This window comes from Corvus cornix, chromosome 3 (assembly GCF_000738735.6).
Source record: "Corvus cornix cornix isolate S_Up_H32 chromosome 3, ASM73873v5, whole genome shotgun sequence".
Lineage (NCBI taxonomy): Eukaryota > Metazoa > Chordata > Aves > Passeriformes > Corvidae > Corvus > Corvus cornix.
In genome coordinates this window covers 100,379,382-100,399,059 of record NC_047056.1, presented here as the reverse complement: position 1 = coordinate 100,399,059, position 19,678 = coordinate 100,379,382, and the positions used below count along the sequence as shown (strand labels likewise).

The following is a 19,678-nucleotide window of genomic DNA, read 5'->3' as shown; positions in this document are numbered from 1 at the left end:
GAGAAACAGAAGGAATACTCTTCATATTATCTGAGCTATCTGCTTTGAGGGGGGGGGGGAGGGGGGAGTGTAGCACCGTTTCTCTTGCAATGCTCACTTATATAGCAGAATAACTGTGTCAAATCTGTTAAAGTCATGGAGCTGTAGCACAGAGCCTCCAAGACGGCAGGAGCCCAAAGAAAATGAACAGCCTAAGCCAGGCAGCAAACACTGGTCTGGGCTGGTCTGAAATGCAAGAACCATTTCAACAGGGGTGGAAGATTTTTGTAAAAAAAGAGCTCTGTCACTGAGATTCTATTTTTAAAATTCTGATCCTTGTATTAAAAAAACCAAACAAAAACCCAAACAAAAACCTGTAAAGAAACAACAAAACCAACCAACCAACCAAAACCCCACAAAAAACTCCCCACAGGTAGTCCAAATGCAAGGTTCAGCCACTAAAGTTCGGTGTTACCGCAGTTCATGAACACACCCTCGAGAATACATTTCATGCATCGGTAGCACCAGCTCACACCAACTCAGCCAACACAGATGTGTCTAAGAAGCCTCCGGCTCCCGTGGGCCAACCTGCAAGAGGGAGATGAGTTCCCAGACACCCCATCTAGTGACAAATGTTTAGGTAAAAAATGATCATGTAGCAACAGGCTGCAAAACAGGATTATAACAACATCCTCTGGACGATGCACTGCCGAGGGCTGGTCAGTGCTTCTCATCTGAGCTGGGGGGGGAAATGCGCAGTTACATGGGCTGGGACAGATAATGAACTCCAGAGTGAAGAGCAGATTTTGTTACATGTTTTAATGTCAGTATCCTAAGCAACGAACGTTGCAACAGAGAAGGCACAGGATATACAAATACGTTGCTATAGATATCTGGTCCTGCCTGGTAAACTCATGTGAACTTCTTTCCTGCCCTGCGGCAAAAGCTGACACCCACATACCAACCACTGCAGCACCTGTCTCGTTTTCCCAGGCTGCAGACACAGGGCCAAAAGTAACACCTTTAGACAAAGTCTCAGTTGCAAAAAGGAGTATCTTCACGTCTTGAAAAGCTACTAATAGAAGCAGTGAGATAAAAGAAAAATATTAATCAATAATGCCTCGAAAAATTCAAACCCAGCAGGGTTTGAAATGCAAAAGGCTGGTGTCAAGAGGGGCTGAAGTTGCTTCTGCTGCTGCCTTCAGGGAAACAGGAGAAACAAAACCTGCCAAGTGAAGAAAAGACCACTTTAAATAAATAAATAATGGTCTTTCTAAATTATTTACTTTCAGTGACCATCTATGCTTTTATTTATATAAGAAACATTGCTTATTTGCAACTTCCTTTCAAGTTCAATCCTTTCCAGAAGTTTATTAAAAATAGTGGGTGAAGGGGAAGGACCACCCTGCGTACCACCCACATTTCAGTTTCAGAAAACTCAGTAACAACTCACATATGTCCATTGAATGTCCTTCTGGAAGGTGGAGTGAATTGCTAAAGAGACCTTGAGCCACCTTACTGTGGAAGTTTATCCATAAACACATACCCAGGAGCTGTGTGGTCTTGAAAACCTGATTCCATGTCTGGGATGACAATCCATTCTAAATAATCACCTACCCCCTACCTTGCCAAAGAAAGATATGATTACAAAGACCCTAACCCTGCAAATGACTGTGTGAGATTAATATTTCCAGGCTGGCATGTTCATTTCATGGAGTCAGCTGCAAAGGCTGAAACATAAGAAATTCCCTTACAGGTGTCTGGATTGCTCCCATCTATTGAAGTCACTTTATTCAGGATTATATTCCCGATATACAGGAAAAAATTAGTCACTGACATAGAGCATCAGTACATTAACCTGAGAACTATTTTACGTTCAGATCATAAGAGTGTGGTGAAGAGGCATTTGCAGATCACAGTGGCAGGATCTTTCCAGGTGCTGGAGTCACAGCAAGGAGCCATGGGGTACTGACACCTGCTGCAGCCATTGCTACCTGCAGTGCCCACCAACACTGACCCCCATCAGCAGAGGAAAGTTTGCCATGGATGGCATGGCTACAAACTACTGAAAAGAAGCAAAAGAAGCACAAACTATCCCCAAATATTCATGAATTGCTGCTAATGAGTAAGAAATGAGACCCATGTTGGGACCAGAAGAGTGGCAGTTCCTTGGGGAGCTCTCCATGATGTTCTCCAGCTCAGGGAGGAGAGTTTATTACTGTAAAGGGCATATATTCCCAATGCAGTAAGAAAAGCACAGAAATATTTCAAGTAAATTAGGAAATTGGGTTAATTTGGGTGGGAGCAGTTTAGGCAGTAATGCAGCTTGTGATTGCAGACAGGAAAAGAAAATCATGAGTGGATTTTCCTCATCTCCTCCCTTTGTCCTTTTTTTTTAAACAAAACCAAGGGAGAAGCAGCCAGTCCGATTTTTTCAGATGCTGTGCAAAGTTGGTAAGGCTTAAAAAAATTACAGTTTGTTTACACAATATTGCAGATCAAGGAAATCCTGTCTTCACAAAGTCTTAGTGCACAAGGTCTTTTTCTGAGACAGTTCGGTTGCATGAGGAAAAACCCACGTCATGCTCACTGAATATACTACTGTGATACATAATTTTTAATAAAACTCAGTGAGTGCTGGCCTGGAGGATAGGGGAAGGTGCCTGATGGGAACTGGGAAATCAGAGAGAACATTTTTAGAAAAAGGGAAGAAAAGTGATGAAAATTAGCACAAGGCACTGTGTTTTTAATATAATTAAAACCACAGAAGTAGCACAGTTGGGCGGTTTTGTCATTAGATTTTAAAAGTTTCCTATGATGCCTTTATTTAATTGATGAAGGTAAATCACAGAAAAATTCTCTACAGAATAATCACAGCCCTGAGAGAAAGGAACCCAGATTAAATTTCAGAAGAATTAGTCAAACTCTGGCAGTAACAAGAGCCAGCCAATGGCACCTGAGCAAATTCCACAGCATCAGAGCCACTCCTGTGGAGAAGATGGAGAGTTTGGGGACAATGCCACCAGCTAACCAGACAATGACAGATGATAACCAGCCCTCAGGCATGGTCTGCAAGACCATCCTCACTGCTAATGATGCCTAAATAAAAAACAAAGAAAAGATCTGACATCCTTCCATTCCCCAGCTGCAGGTACTGTGCTGAGATAAGGGCTTAGAGGAATTATGGGGATTTCAGGGTAGCTAATTTGAAACAGAGCAGGGAAGAGAGCTGGTTTTGGTTTCAAAGAGTGAAAATAAACCTTTTTATTTAATTAAAAAAGCATTCTTTAGCAGGCGTATCCTTAGTAAAAAGATGCTCCAAAATGTGGCTTTGGAGATATGCCAACCAGCTACCTTTAACAAAAATTCAACATTAACTAGAAGTACTAAGATACACTGCAGGAAAAAAAAAACAATCACCAAAAGAGAAAGATTCTTTGTCACCAACATGTTCAACCTCCAAATATATAGCTATTGCTAACAATTTCTACTACTAATACATGAGGGTTTTCTGTTCCGAAAATATTAAATCTAATATAAATGCATCCATTTATTTTATTAACCTAGATTTCTAAAGTATCTTTTTTTAAAAAAATTATTATCACTTCAAAATAGCACAAAAGCCACTAGTTAAATTCCTCGTAAAAATACACACCACTAAACCAAAATTTTTCTTGAAACAGTGTTCTATTTTCCCTTCAGTGGTAAACACTAATAATAGTAATCAAATTGTTTCACACCTTTATTTTCCTGTTTGTTGAATGAAAAAAACCACTGAAGTTTCAAATCTAATAGCAAACCTAGAGTTTAACTTTTCTGGACTTTTTCCTTACAAAGATGTGAATTAAAAACTGAGACTGAAATAAGTACATGAGAACAGCCTCCCATCCATAAGGAAGGAACCCGGTTCTGCTGGATGTAGCAATTCAAGGAGCAGAAGACCAAATTTTCTGCTGGTAGGAATCAGCCCAAGCTCTACAATAGCTAAGGATACTACTCAGGTTCATGCATGCAAGTGTACCAATCTCACAGGGTTTTTTAAAAATTAATTTTTAGAATCAAGGAGCCAAAATTGCAGTGACTACTAGCCTGTGCAGGAAAGCCATGGCCCCAGGACACACCCAGGACAAAAGCATCACACCAGGAACATGACACAAGGCTTGTGTTCAGGTTATTATCAGGGCAGCCTTCGTGCCTTGAGAACACAATGGAAAGCACCTTGTGTTGGATTACAGCAACATTTATGCTGGTATGTGGACAGTCAGCTATCCTGCAACGTCTTGCTGTCCTCCCCGGGTGGCAAGGACTGCCCATGCCAAGGCACACCTGGGCTGGTGGCTCCCCACAGGCAACCACCTGCGAGGGCAGCTGTGGGCTTTTGCCCAAGGCAGTGACTCAATGGTGTGAACTCCAGACAAACTGATCACAGGGATGAGCAGAGCAGTGGTGTTCCTGTTAGGTGAATCCTGAACGCAGAGGGCCATTTTGGCCAGCAGGGATATGACAGACCATTTCTCTGGCTGTGCATGATGCTCAGGGATACAGTAATACCTTCTCTCACCTCAGCTTCTATCATTAAAAATGGGAGAATTATCTCAAGAAACCAGCAGACGAAACCATATGATTTTATGACTAGTTCCTCTAAAATCCATACAAAAATGGGCACCACCCCTTCATGGGTGAGACCCAGAAGACAGAGACAGCACAGGCAGGACTCTCCCAGCAGTCAAGACCAAGAGGAGGCTGGTGCAGCAGCATGGGCAGGACACTCCCACTCCCAGCCCGTACACTTAGTGGCTGCAACTTCCATTAATCCTGAACACTCAAGAGTTTGATTTGCTCTTAAGTGCATTCACTATAAATTATGCAGAAGAACAATATGACACTCTGTCTCCAAGAAAGGGAGTGTTCCATATCAGAGGAGAAAGAAGAGACAATAGTATTTTTAAGGGCACCAAGAACAGCCCTATGAAAATCCTTTCTCTCCTGGCATTTCTGTGTAGGATTAAACACTTCAATGCAAATCATCTTGGAAGCAAACCATGCAATCTGCACTCAAGACATCATTTTTCTCATTAACCTCCACCACAGGGCTCCATCCCCAGCAATACCCACACCAAATGTGCTTTTCTGAGCGCTGCGGGTGAGGGCTGCCTGGAGCTGAGCCTCTGTTAGCAGGCTGGGTAAGAAGCAAATGGAAAATCAAATCACGCTGAATTTTATATCTAAGTGATGCCAGTAGTCGCCAAATGGGTGCATTTTCCTCCCTAACTGGGTATAGTAACAGGAAGGAGATGTGATGGTTTTGAAGCAGGAAGCATCCCAACAGGCGTGGGATGAGGACAGCTGACCTCCACCTGAGACCACATATGGGGCACATCCTGTCCCACCGCCTTGGTGCCGCATTGGTGAAGGTCTCGATTGCAAAAACAGGAAATGTGCCTTCTCTCAACAGTGATGTTGAAGATGGACATTCATGTTCACATGAGGAGAAGGGGATGGGGGAGAAAACCTACTCCTGATACCCCCTTTAAAATCACTCTCTCAGATGAACAGATGTTCATGAACTTCATTTCAGCAAATGCTAAAAAGAGCACCTAATCTATAAGGTTTTACTATATCAAGCCATAGACAGATAAGCTTTCCTGGCTATGGCCACACCAGGATACTGACCTCAGCCACTTTGTAACCCCCTAATTTATCACTCTGGTCTCTGCAAAGACCCTAAACTACACCTGGTATCAACTACTAGTCTGCTCCACTTCTAAAAGGGCTAAAAAAATCCTACTAAACCAAATTCTGCATCTTTTGCAAACCAAGATCCACGCAACATCCACACCAGGCGGGCATTTTGGGTTTTTTTCCTTTTAATTTCCCTTCCCCAAGGATAACATTATCTATTTTTCTGGAAACTTTCAGCAACTTTTCTGCAGGAGAAAAAGGTATCCTGTGCAAGAAACCGTGTCAACAAGATCTTTCTGTAAATGCAACATTTGCGTAAGATCAACACAATAATTTATCATTTATTTTTCCTCTTGAAAGGAACAGGAAAAAAGTGTTTAAAGGCTGCGGCAGTGGTTAAAAGGAGAGCTCCGATGGTGGAGGATGGTGCAGGAATTGAAAGTTTCTGAAGTGATGCTTTCTCCTGGAGTGTGCACATATCATCTTTCAGCACACAACAGCAAGGCCGCGTCCCTTTGCCTTCAAGTCTGCTAACAGCTCTTTGTTGGCACTACATATGTTGAAAAGCAAAGGCCAGCAAATGTACCACCCTTAGGGTCAGAGGAGTCAGTTCTACAGCTGATATAGATGTTTGGAGTCACACTGGCATTGGGGAAGAGGTTCCTGCCAGAGGAAGATGAAGTTTGATCTGTTCAGCTGAAGGCAGTCTGGACCATGGAAGAACCAGGTAAATCCTCCAACTGGCACCTGCCCTGACTGAGCCTGCCATTCAGACTCTTCTTCCCCCTGCAAACACAGGCATGATCCTGCTGCTGGACTTCTCTGTGATAAACGCAGCATAACAGAAATAATCCCACATTTCCCCACCCCTGCTCTGAAGTAGGCAGTAGTACCTTAAAAGCATTTTAGGCTCTCGCATTTTTGTGGTTAACACTATTTTTTTAGCCTCTTGACCCTCTATTGCAGAGATTATGACTTGTCAGACCTATTTTGAGACCTCCTTTAAGTTTCACAACTAAAACTCAGTGGCAAGAATCAGACAGACTACCAAAGAAAGGTCGACCCTCGTATTTCCTCTGCAACACTGACATTTCCAACTGCAGGAGGGATGGTGGGGCAGGGTAGACAGATGGCCATTTATATATCCCATAGCCCAGGACAGAGCTCTTCAGCATTTTGGTGCTGAAACTCTGTGTTTTGGAAGAGGAGAGGAGCCGCAGCTAAGGATGACCCCGCTGAACAATAGCACACAGCCCTGGAGTGCTGGGTTTTGGAGCGACTCCAAGCAGGGTGGGACTGTAAAAAAGTGGACAAAAGTTTTGGATAGAGATCTACAGGGAGGAAGCACTTCCTACTTCCTCCACAGAAAGGACCAGGGCTTTAAATAAACCTACTCCTGAGCTCTGCTGAAAACCAAAAGGGTTGCTGCTGGAAGAAAGTCCTGTCTGGCTGGGACCCGGCTGAAGGCTGATGAGGCTCTCCCCCAGGGAATGCAGCCGCTCTGCTGCAGTTCCCAACATGCTGGTGGCAAGAGGGGGAGGCCTGGGCTGCCCACAGTCTCATTGTGACCGGTATCATCTAGACAAAAAAGCCTGTAAAACCTCAAGACAGGGCTCTCAGCTCTGCCACCAAAGCTGCAGAGCCAGACTTGTCCCTCAAGCGCATCTTTTGATGAAAAAGGTAAATAAAAGTGTACATTCACACTTTACAATGCCATTTCAACATCATGCTATTTCTCAGACCCATTTACCTTCTAGCCCTTTCTTGTATGGCCTATAGGGCTGCACCAGCACCTTTATTCTGATGGACAGAGACATTCAACCTGCTCCATTCCCCCCAGCTCTTTCCTACCCTGCCCACCTCTGCAGCCACATGGGATCTTCCCCCCTTGCCTCCTTCCTGCCTCTCACATGGTCCCACACTTAGACCATGAACATGGGATCCAGGGTTGGGCTGTAGGTTGGGCAACAGTACTGATGAGCAAATGACTGGCACTGACAAAAAATCACCCCCCTCCTAACAAATACCAATGGAATATTTACTCTGCCTGGATGTAACAGAATCAGATCCTAAATACAGTAATACATACTTCTAAAGCATCCAGATCTTTCCTCTGTACAATACCACATGAATTATCTTATCCATCCATTTTAGTGTACATATTCAGTTATAATAACCCTCATCTTCCCTGTTCTCCACCCTGAGCACTGGCCCACAGCAAGAAGCCTGCTTGTTGTTTTTCAACCTGTCCTTAGTCTACTAGAGCGCCCATTGCTTACAACCCAAAAGAAGACGACTTGTGCTGTGCCAAAATTGCTAAAATTTACATCTCATATATTTTTAATGGTCTGGAAGACTTAATAACAGAAAATAAGGGAGAGAAGGAAGGAAACCACAGGTTTGGAAAATATCAGGCTCGACAGATTAAGAAGCAATGTGGAAAAAATATACTCCAACTTACATTCTCAAAACAAAAACAAAAACAGAGCTATAGGCAGGTCAGAAAGAAGTGAGTTGTGCACACATTTCTGCTACAGTAAGAAATGGCATTGCTCTGAAATGGGATCAAATAAGCAAACTTCACATTCCTGGAGGAAAAAATTATTTCATCAATGGCTTGTCACAAAGAAATTACCCACCAGTTTGGAACATCTGTGATATTGACCTGCTGAGACAACCATTGAAACTGCACTTGGTCCAAATTTGGGAGAAAAAGTTATCAACTCCTGTCCTGCTTTACAAAGGAGTGAAAGAGTCAAAACTATTTCTTGTAGCAATTATCTGCCAGGATCTGGCTTCACTGGACAGCAAACTACTCTCAATAAATGTACTGTTCTTAAAAAGTTCCTGGATTTTCTCTACTAATTCATACCCCATGGCAATCTGGTGAGCACCCAGCTGAGGTGACTCTGTTGGGCTGAAATAAGGCAAAGTGCAGTAAGAAGCAGCCCATGCCAACACCAAATTTGCAGTCAAGAGTGAGAGGGGCAAACCTGCTCAAGTGCCAGCCCTGGAGGAGTGGCATATCCACCACTGGCATGCACTGAAGCAAAGATGCTGAATGCCACTGTTCCTGCAAATTCAACATGGCAATTATAGTTTATTTCTCTACTTCTTGTTTCCAAGCTATCCTAATGTCCTATCAGCTTTTGTTACTCAGCTTTGTCCTAATGGCTTCTGTACAGAGCTATGTCAGAGTGGATGTATCTTAATATACTTGTACTTTAATGCAGTCAATACTCATTATTTTCAATATTCCTGAAGATGAGCTGCTCCTTTAGGTAAAACTATGTTCAGGCCCTGATATGGCAGATGTAGCATCACTCACTGACTTTCTTCCTGAGATTTATCCCAAAAGCCAGACAGGCTTTGCTCCCACCACCCCAGTCAAGGCCTCATTCCTGTACTGGCTCAAAATCATCTTCTAACTTGAGCTCAAATGTATTCAGTGCTGGCGACCACATCTGCCCTGGTCCCAACACCGTCTTCTCTGGAACTTCCCCTCTGCTACACACATGGATAGAAGGCCATCAGTCCCACATCAGCCTTGGCTTCCCTGCCTTAACTGACCAGGTTCTTCTTGCCTCCTCTCAGACACACAGTGTCCTTTCCCCGCGTCACAGAAATCCTCCCCTGCACTTAGTGCAGTGACAGCCTCCTGACCTCGGCACCGCATGCACCATCTCAACACCAAGTTTCCTTATCTGCACTGGGAACTCATCCAAGAAGGGGATTTGCCTTTTGACCTTAGTGCCTTGGGTCAATCTGTGTTCAGCTCTGCCTGGGCTCTCCTCCACACTTCCAGTGAGCAGCTTCTCTCCTGTTCAGGGACAGACTTTCCCTATGTTTCACGCCTTTTCTGTGCCTGCCATCCTCAGGGATACCCTGCTCTCTCAGAATGATGTCCCTATCTTCCATGCTGATGGCAAATGGCAGTGTCACGGCACCAGATACATTACCTGTGCTTCCCCAAATGTGGAGCTTCAAAACCCATCCACTGAGAAGGTCTAATGGATGAGATGTAAAACTCAGAGGAAAAATAATGTCAAGAAGTAAGCGATCCAGCACATTACTGGAACATCTCCATGTATAAAATCTAGTACTACAAGTCATACAAGGATTTTTCCAGTTTCTTCTCCAGCTCTCAGTGTCAGGTGAATGAGGAGGACCATTTCTACCACTCATCCAGTGCGTGAACAGGGAATAATAACCTATTTGTTTTATAAACAAAACAGTAGGGTTGTACAAAGCCAACCAACCAAATGTTACCACACCCTCAACTAGGGGAGACCACAATCACTCTCTATTTGCTATTCAGTAGGATATGTCTACTACATACGTGTATTTCTATTTTACTCAAAATAAAGTTGGGGTTTTTTCCTCATAAAGGGTGAGATTCAGATCTGGCACGTCAGAGGGACAGCTGAAACAAACAAAAAGGCCATCAGGCAGTTTGCCCTGAAAATACAGTAAAAAAATCCCCTTTACTAAGCAGTAAAAAAGGTGACTGAAAACACCCTTGAATGCTACAAGCGGGCTGCAGCCCACTTGGAGTGTGAGGAGCCTCGGGATCCACTGAAGGGGCAGTGGAAGGAGTTCAGCAAATGTTCATGCACACTGGGTGCCTGTAGTCAAAGACAGATTTGCTGCTGAGAAAAGCACTTTTTTTCCCTTTTTAAAGAAATTTTACATCAAAAGAAGTGTGTCTTTGCTGCTCTAACCCATGGGTGAGCCCACAGGGATCGAGCACAATCCTTCCCCTAGCTTCAAGCAGCACTCGCACCAGAGCAACACAACATGACCTTCTGCAAACCAGAAACCTCTGGACTGGATCACTGTGCAAGCCAATGGATGGGGAGAAACTGTGCAAAAATACCCCAAGTTTGCCAGAACTTTGGGCTATGCCATAATGGCGTTTGGATGCACACTGGGGCATGCAGGCAGCCGTGGCCAGGCACAGGTCTGCGCAGCGGGGCACTCACTCCGAGGGCCCATCACTGCTGACATGTGAGTCGTGAAACATGTCTCAGCATGCCACTGAATAAAACTTGTGTGTGCACATAAAACACCCCATATATTGGCTTTTCCTATGGAAAGCGACTGCTTCTCCACCAACACTGCCCTTTCCAGCAGGGAGGAAGTTGCAGCAGCACATTCCTGGAGGCTGCACCACGAACCCCCAGGGGCTGCTGGGAGCACCTCAGGCAAAGCTTACAGAGCTCCTCAAAAACAGAGCGCCACTCTCTACCCACAAATAACCCCACTAAAACACATCCAATTTCTTGCTGCTGCTGTTGCTACCAGCATTTCCAAGCCTGCAGCTTTCCAGGAGAAATCCATGGCATGCACACACACCAGACCGTGCTACATTTGACAAGAGTAGCCTGGTTTCAAGCATCCATAGAAGCAGTGGGAGCTCCCATTTTTTCACTAGGAGCACATCTTAGGCTAGTACAAATTAAGGTTAACCAGTGGCAAAGCCTGCTGCTCCAGCACTGCAAGGGGGATCACACCTGACAGTGGCTGCCCCAACAAAAAAGCAGGATGCTGGAGGGCTCCTGCTGTGATGCAGAGAAGTGGCAGCTGAGATCTTGCTTCTGCTGTGCCAGGCACCATGGACGGGGCCAAAAAGAGCCTGTTGCTGCGCCAAAAAGTGGGTAATTTAAGCTGAAAGGTAGATGATGGGACTTCCCTGCTTTGCCAGGCAGCTGGCTGCAGAAACACATTTTGCAGCAGCAAACATCACCCGGCACCGATGAGATGGAGAGTCCTTTCAAGTCAGTCCTTAGCAGGTCTAAAGATGGGCTAGAGACAGAGGAGCTGCCTGATAAATGGCAGTGCTTGGCAAGCCAAAACCAAAAAATATGTGCTTCCTCTCTCTCAAAAGGTTATGGTCCTTTTTCCTACTGCTGCCTCCCAGTCCATTAAATATCATTAAATTCACCCTGACTGAAAATATTAGAGGTCTCATGTCTTAAACTTGCAAGAACATTTTTTCCACTCAGAGGAATTTTGCTTACCTTCATCAAGCAGTAGTGCCAACAATTGTTAAAGTACAGTATAAATATCAGCCCTTGCCAGTAAACAAATGCAAATTTTGGCACCAGATCACAATGAAATAATCACATAATCACAGAACGGTGTGAGTCAGAAGGGACCTTTACAGATCACCCAGTTCAACCCCCTGCCATGGTCAGGGACACCTTACACCAGACAAGGTTGCTCAAAGCTCTATCCAACATGGCCTTGAACATTTCAAGCGATGGGGTATCCACAACTCTGGGCAACCTCTTCCAGGTTCTCACCACCCTGACAGTAAATTTCTTCCTTATATCCAATCTAAACTTATCCACTTTCAGTCTAAAGCCATCACCCCTTGTCTTGTCACTACAGGCCCCTGAAAATACCCCACCTTTCTCCATCTCTTTTATAAGCCCCTTTGTATTGAAAGACTGCAATGAGGTCTCCTTGGAGCCTTCTCCAGGCTGAACAACTCCAACTCTTTCAGCCTTTCCTCATAGGAGAGGAGCTCCATCCCTGTGACCATCTTCATGACCCCCTCTGCACTCGCTCCAACAGGTCCATGTCCTTTCCTGTGCTGAACGCTCCTGAGCTGGACACAGTGGCCAGGTGAGGTCTCATCAGAGTAGAGGGGCAGGAACACCTCCCTCATACATGTCAACACCTTGCATGGAAAAGCCCAGCTGAGGAATACCAACATGGGTTGAGCAATCCTGCCTGAGGGAATGAAGAATGCATGCACAGCTATGGACCACAATAGTTAGAAACTCCATTTCCATGCTTTATTATTTGTATTTAACAAACTAAAACCCTAAGTGCCAAACTGAAGGTTCAGTGACAACTCATACTAAACATATTAACTACTCAGATTATTAAAACACTCAAGAGCTGCTTTACTTCCTTCTGTGTATGCTCTACTAATCTCTACACTTCTCTCAGTCTGATAAAGCAATTAAAAAAAATCCATTTCACTTTCAGTTCTGACCAGAGAAAGCACCATGGGTTCACAAGCTATCAGGATTTTTTTTAATGAGAAATGTTATTCTCCATATACTTTCATTAAATAATCCCAGTGAGTTTAGGTATGAAACAGATCTGCAAAATTAAATAGGCAAGAATGTAAACTTGGTGCCTCTGCCTCAAAACACTTCCAGCCTCACCTAAGGAGTGACTTGGCTGAAGAGCTATTTATTGGAACAAAGAGGCTGAGTGGTGCAGGAGTGGCAAGGAGGGCAGGGAGTGTAATACCTAAGCCAGTTATGTAAGCGGGGAAGCACGGGGTGAAAGGACGGAAGGACTCTGCGGGACGCGTGGCAGCCAGCCTGGCAAAGCTCATAAGCTTTGCAGGAGCCGGCTGCCCCGCTGCTGGGGCAGGTGACACAAGCCAGGCTCCAGCACCCAGGCGGCAGGACCCAGCCCCACACCCGAGCCACAGACGCAGTGCTTTGCTGCTGGGCTTTCTGCTCATGGGGCACAAGAGTGGAGCCCGTGGGATGCTGGGGAAAACAACAACAGGGCTTTGGTGCTTTCTCTGCCATCTATTTCAGGTTTTAATGCTGGTTTTGCTTTTTTCCCCCCTGGATTCGCTGCTGAAGTGCCCACGGACAATGAGACTATTGAGCATTTACTACAGCGTGAGATTAGTTTGGGTTTCAGTTTCTGCTGAGCCAGCTCATTTCCTTCCACATTCTTATAGGAACAGATGCTAAAATATAAAAGGGCAGTCAGCATCATAAAGGCAGAAGAAGGAAAACCCTTCATACAACAGCATGAAGTTAAAAATACTTTTTCACAGCTTTAGCCAGAGCCATTCAATAGCTTGCTCTGCCATCTAATTACATTACATTAAAGAGACAAAAGATTATTATTTTTTCCTAAGAACAACAAAGCCACAAACACATACACAGCTCAAAATATCAAAAACCCAACCAAACATCCAACAACAAAACTGGCCAAACGAGCCAGATTAAAAGAAGTGTTCAAGGGAGCTAAACAGAAAAATTAGTTTTGTCCCCTCCCATCATGCATGACTGCAGTGCTGCCTCCAGACACCAAATTCAGTTGCTGCAGCAATTAGTCACAAAATTCAAGGGGAGTTAAAACTGCCAGATACACCAAAGAGCATCCCTGTGCTAGAACCAGTTCTTTCCCCTGAGGCAAACCAAGCAGATGGACAACCTGCAGATCACAAAAAGCCATAAGCCATCCCTGGGCTGCAACAGCAGCAAGGATGAGGTGATGGCAGCCCTTGCTAAACAAACACCCGGCCCTCATGCCACCGTTCCAGTCAATGCAGGAGCACCTCTTCCCTTGGAGCATCTCTTCCCTGGGAGCTTTGGTGCTCAATGGCCACAGCCCAGGGCCTTACAGCAGAGACAGAGCCACCAGGGCTGGTACTCTCTTTTGGGAAAAAGTAGGTGGAAAGAAACCCAGATTGCCTAATTGCACCACACCAGCCACGTTTCTCTTTCCACAAAGTTACATCCATCAACTTTATTCTTTCTCAGAAAAGTCCCAAGCATGGCAAGATGCTTCCCCATGCAGCTCTGACATTCAGCTGGTTTGCCAGCTAGATGGGCAACTTGCAACCCCTCCAGGCACTGTTTAAAGTACCTTTTACACACAGATGTAATATCCATTATCCTATAATGTCTTTAAAATGCTTCTCATTAGCCACCCCAGATGTGCAAGCCACTACTTGGCAAGCCCACACCTTCCTGATACTACTCCACCAGCCCATAGCTGAACCTGCAAGCTCCTGCAAGCTGTGGAAAAATACATTGAAACAGGCCAGAAAACTGAGATCACAAAGGACCAAAGCCACTGATTCCCCCATCAGGTTGCTTCACTGCTTGGTGCAAATTTTTCCAGGAGGTTTCTAAGCCTCTGAGAACTACCAAGCTGTGAAGTATAAATACACAATGTAAATACAGAGACATTGATAGGACTAATGACATGAAATCACTGATAAAATTTAGGATTGTCAGACCAATCTTTCCAAATCATTAGCTTCTGGATTTAAGACAAGTGAGGCAGGTTCGTGGAGGCTCAAACAAGGTAGAGTAAAGCAAATTTAGCTCACGTGGATAACATAAATGTCCCTGCTGGCAGCTTGGACCAGAACCAGGCTCCACAACACCTTACTGACCACAACCTCAGGGAATTTCAATCCTGCCTCTAAAGAGCAGAGAAAATGATGCAATTTCCTATTGCTTTCGTCAACTTATTCATAAATGTTTTAGTATTATGAACATTTTAATCACCTGTGCATTGCCTACACCGTATCGTTAGGTTTTCTTTCAAAACAAACAAAACAAAAAAAATGTAGTATCCTTCATGCAAAAATAAACTCCCAGGGCAGCTCTTGACAAGCACAGCTCCACCATCCCTTCAGCCAGGAGATGTCTTTCTCCCTTCCCTGCAGCTCTCCCAGAAATGGCTCAGCAAACCACCCCAGCACCCACTGTTCCTCCCTGCTGGGAGAGCGAAGCCCTGTGCAGCTGGCACAGCTGGTGCCACACAGTGCCCAGTGGCTCTCAGGCCCAGTTTTGGTGCCAGTTACACCACCCTACTGCCACACTGCTGCATCAGCACAAGGGGCTGCCATCACATTATACATTTTTGATGGCTTCACTATTTCCCTGCTTGTTCACCCATTTCACCTAGACCTTTAAGCCATTCCAGACCTCCTAACTACTCTCTGGGATTTAGGGTTTAAAGCCAACCCCTTCCCTCACTGACAAAACATACACTTGGGACTGATGGAGGACCTAAACCTTTGCCCCACAACAAATATTTATGGGTGTAGAGGGACTTCGCGCAGCACCCCAAGCAAGACAGACACCAGCTGACTGCAGTGTCACCCCCCGGAACCCAGAGAAGGGACAGCCCCACATCACCAGCCCCACTCCTCACTGGCTGCCCTGTACTCACCCCCTCACCTCACCCCTCCAGATGCCCTGGGCTCAGGCAGGGGGGTCTCCAGGCTGGACTGGCCACCCCATCCCTTCAGCCGCTCCTTCACAGCCCTGTGTGAACCAGGAAGTAGAGGCGAGCCAGCAGTTTATTTTTAACTTTTTTTTCCTCCCGTAAATAAAAAGCTAAACCACATGCATAAACCACATGTTCGCACTAACTCCACCCAGTGACGGGTTTTACATTTTGCATCCTTCCAACACTCAAAATTCCTGGGCAATGATGTAGAGCAGACATCACCCCACAGATTTCCATTACACCCCTCAGTATCCCTGTTCCTACACTGGCAAAATAACTCTGAATTAAGTCTCTCCACAAAGCAGGCAAAGCCTGAAGAGAGAGCTCAGTGAGGGTGACTCTGCTCTCAGCCTGTCTCCCCCTTTCCCTCCCTCCCCAAAACCATCCAGGACATCCAGGAGCACTGGCAGAAGTTGCAGCTCACACTTCCAAAGCTTTGGAGAAAGAAGAGCTAGTGTGGGATTATGAGACCCCTCCCACAAGTTAAAGCACAGCTCTGAATCCCTACTAACCAGAAGTTGGCTCTTGCTTCCCTTCTGCAGCTCCTCAGACATCATTGCTTGTAACATCATATAAATAAGTTACAGGATCTCAAGTGACGCCCCAAATTTTAGTTTCAGAGGTGCAGGCAGGTGGAAAGAGTTAAAGGGTTTCCCAGCAGCTGGTAGTTTTGCAGTCTACAGGTTGAATTTTTGGAGCTAGTAGGAGACTACCCATTCACCATGGGAACTTTTGGTACAGCACTTAAGCTTCCCTCAAAGTTAAAATAAAAAGTTGAAAGATCCCCTGTTTTTTCCAAAATGTCTATTGAAATTTCACTTTCTTTAAAAGGAAGGGGGGCACTAGGTCAGTACACACATACCTACACCTTGAGCAGCAAGACCTCTGAATCAAAGAGACAAAAACCTTCAAGAAGCAAATACATTAACACAAGACCCAGTTTGTGCCCACAGTCTGATGAGGCTACACATTCAGGCTCTAATAGCAAAATTACCTGTTTTCAACTCCTGTGCAAAGAGCAACTCCATACCAGCAGAGTGCCACTTAGACATGAACATTATTAGTACAAAAATGCCTGTTTCAGAGCTCTGAAGACACTAATTAATCACAGCACCGGCTCTATGAGTGATCATTTGCAAATGCCACACCCGCTCTGCACCACCCTGACATTGCTGGCAGTGCCTCATCCTAGGCAGAAAAATGTCCTCACTGCTGCTGGATACCATACTGCTTGGACAGCAAGTGTAAGCCATTTGTTTTGATGAAAGCAAACTTGAGAGATAAAATAAGGCACTGGAAATCAATAAGAAGGCATCTGCCTCAATTTTAATATTTCCGCACTGACTTTTACCTCCACGACAAGAAGAATTTCGTGAGTTTGCACAGCAGCTCAAGGATGGACTGGACATCTTCAAGCATTACAAGACTTGAAGATACAAGCTTTGCTCCACAACCTCAACAAGAAAAATATGTTTGTGAATATAAAAAGGTGGAAGCTAAGATGGTTGGGTCACTCCAACTACTACGTGTTCTTCTAAACTAGGATGAAAAGTAGATTCAATGCAGCCCTGCAGATACATTAATTAATTCAAAAACCTTCTGGAAAACCTGGCAAACATTTTTTTGTATATTTTAGGAAGCAGAGCTGAAGTGGAACGTCTTCTCCCAGTCCAGCCTAACAAACACATGGTAAGATGTTGGCTTTAGGACAGCAGATTACGTTAGCTAACAACCATCCCTTGCTTCACTCTTGCTCAGCCCTCTTGGCCCATCTCAACCAGCCAAACTGGTTTTCAAAACAGCTCACTTTTGGTTGTTGCAGGTGTCATTAGCCACCTTGTTCATGCTTTATCCAATTATTTACAGTGCCCAATGAACACCCTCTGAAAATGCACCAAGGTGCCTGGTACCAAGTTTAATTTTTCCCTTGTTGAAGAACTGCAGGTTATTTTACACAGAGCGATGGGGAGGTGTATTTGCTGGGCGAAGGGAAAGCCTTATCTTGTGCCCCATTTCCTGAAGGGGACTTGAATTTAAAGCTACTTAATTAGCCAACCACACTGTGCAAGGAGCAGTGTGCTTATTGCTAGGAAGCATTGCAGAAGCACCACAGCCAGCTACAATTTCCTTGCTCTGCAGAAGCAGCATATTCCCCTTCCCACTGCCAGAGGCTCTGCCTCACCTCCCTGCCAACGGGGTGGATTTGAAACTGCAGTAACAGCAGCCCCCTGCTCCCTTCCCACACAAGACCACCCATAACAAGGCAGCTCCCTCTTGTCTCACCACAGGGGTGGGCACAGACACCCCACAGAGCAGCACCAGAGGGCTGAAACAGGCTGCCAGCCGCCTCAAGGAATGCTGGCACAGAACCCTCATGCCAAACACTGTCAAGTTCCCAAAGGAAAAGCATTTAAGTGTCAAGACCTCTCTTTCCCAGCCTCCAAAGAATCCTACAGATTTCTCCAGCAGCCCAGCTGACTGTGTTTATTGCTGCATCCTTCACTTTATGGCTCAACATATACCAGAGAGACAGCAATTCTCAGCTAATCAGATTTCTGTGCAGACTGACAAATGGCTCCCAATAAGAATATAAAAACCCAGTAAAATCAAGAGTCTCTCTAATCAACTCACTTGATGTGATGCAGTAAGCCTGTAGGAAGCTCATATACTTTGTTAACACATTGGACTGCACTTTGTGGCAGGATCTTGGGGGGCTGGAAGCAGTGGGGGGACCCCAGCCCAGGCCAGCTGCTGGAAGCAACATGTTCATCTTTGTTCTTTGTGCTCCACTCAATGCTATGTTATTTTAAAACTAATTAATGGAAATTCCTTGACATACCTTTACTGTGCTTGCCAAATGCCAAAGCTTCAAACTGCAGTGTGAACACACACTCACAAAGAAGGTTCTTGCTCCACTGCTGGATTATCCCAGCCCAGAAACTTCTTATAGGTGAATCCTTCCTATCGCCCCAGGCAGACCTGAAAAATCCATGAACTGACATTGCTGATGGGGTGCATAAATCATCTTTCCCATGAAGACTAAGTACCTTGCCTTGTTAACTGACCCTAAAGCTCTGCCACATTCTGTCCCTCCAACCTCCTGATCCTACACACTTTACCCCACAAAGCTCACTCATCATGGAGAAGAGCTTCAGAAATTTAATGACATCACTGACATATACATATGGCACCCCTCCTCTTCCCACAGTAAGGCTCATGGTGACAGCAGGGCACTGCATGCCCAGGAGTCAAACGGCTGAACCCAGTGAGTCAGGAGAAGAGGAGATGTTGTGCAGAGAGGCAGGTGGAAAATCACGACCTCCTCCTCCACAGTGGCCCTCAGCTGGTCTTAGAATATGACCAGGATTTCCAGCAAAAACACTGGTGCTCTCAGAGGTCTGGCACCCGAGCTGCTGAGCAGGTAAAGAGGACAGTGAATCTGTCAAGGTCCCTTTATTAGGTGTGAAAGAAAAACCCTGTGCACACAATACTCTTACTGAAGCTATAAATAGTCCCCTCTGCACCAAAGTTGTGCACACTGTATTGACACTGCTGAGTTAATAGGATTTCCTAGGTAGCCTGAACCAGCTTGGGCTGCTGCAGGGCAGCCTTGCTGAGCCATTTTCACAACACACGCATACCACTGTGACTGGGGGGAGCATAGGGGATAATCCCGTGTTTCAGTGTCCTGATCACACTAAGGCAGGAAAAGACTCTGAGAAACTCCTAGAGGGTCAGAATGAGTTTGCATGCACACCACAATAGGGAGAAAACTTCCAGGATGGCCTTTTAGACACAACAAGCTTACCTCCCAGCTGCATTTCAGAACTTATTACAAACTCAATTTCTTTCTTTTTTATATTCATCCTTTTTACAGTGGTAGAGAAAGGTAAAAAACAATGCTCTAATAAAATATATAATATCATTTTTATATCAAATAATGTAAAATACTATTTTCCTACTCAAGAATATCATGTCATTTCAGTTCCTGTAAGTAAATTAA

At 45.0% G+C, this 19,678-nt stretch overlaps 1 protein-coding gene across 2 annotated transcripts in view; it reads right to left on the bottom strand.

Annotated features, from left to right (window-relative positions):
* Positions 1-19,678, bottom strand: part of HPCAL1 (hippocalcin like 1) — a 66,310-nt gene that overhangs the window by 10,590 nt on the left and 36,042 nt on the right. Inside the window, exon 1 of one of the 2 annotated variants that reach the window (XM_019282224.3) lies at positions 15,616-15,677. The exons of the other annotated variant lie outside the window; for it this stretch is intronic. The gene's annotated coding sequence lies outside the window, so the exon portion shown is untranslated. Of the gene's footprint in view, positions 1-15,615; positions 15,678-19,678 lie in introns of those variants that run through there. 2 annotated transcript variants of the gene reach the window in all.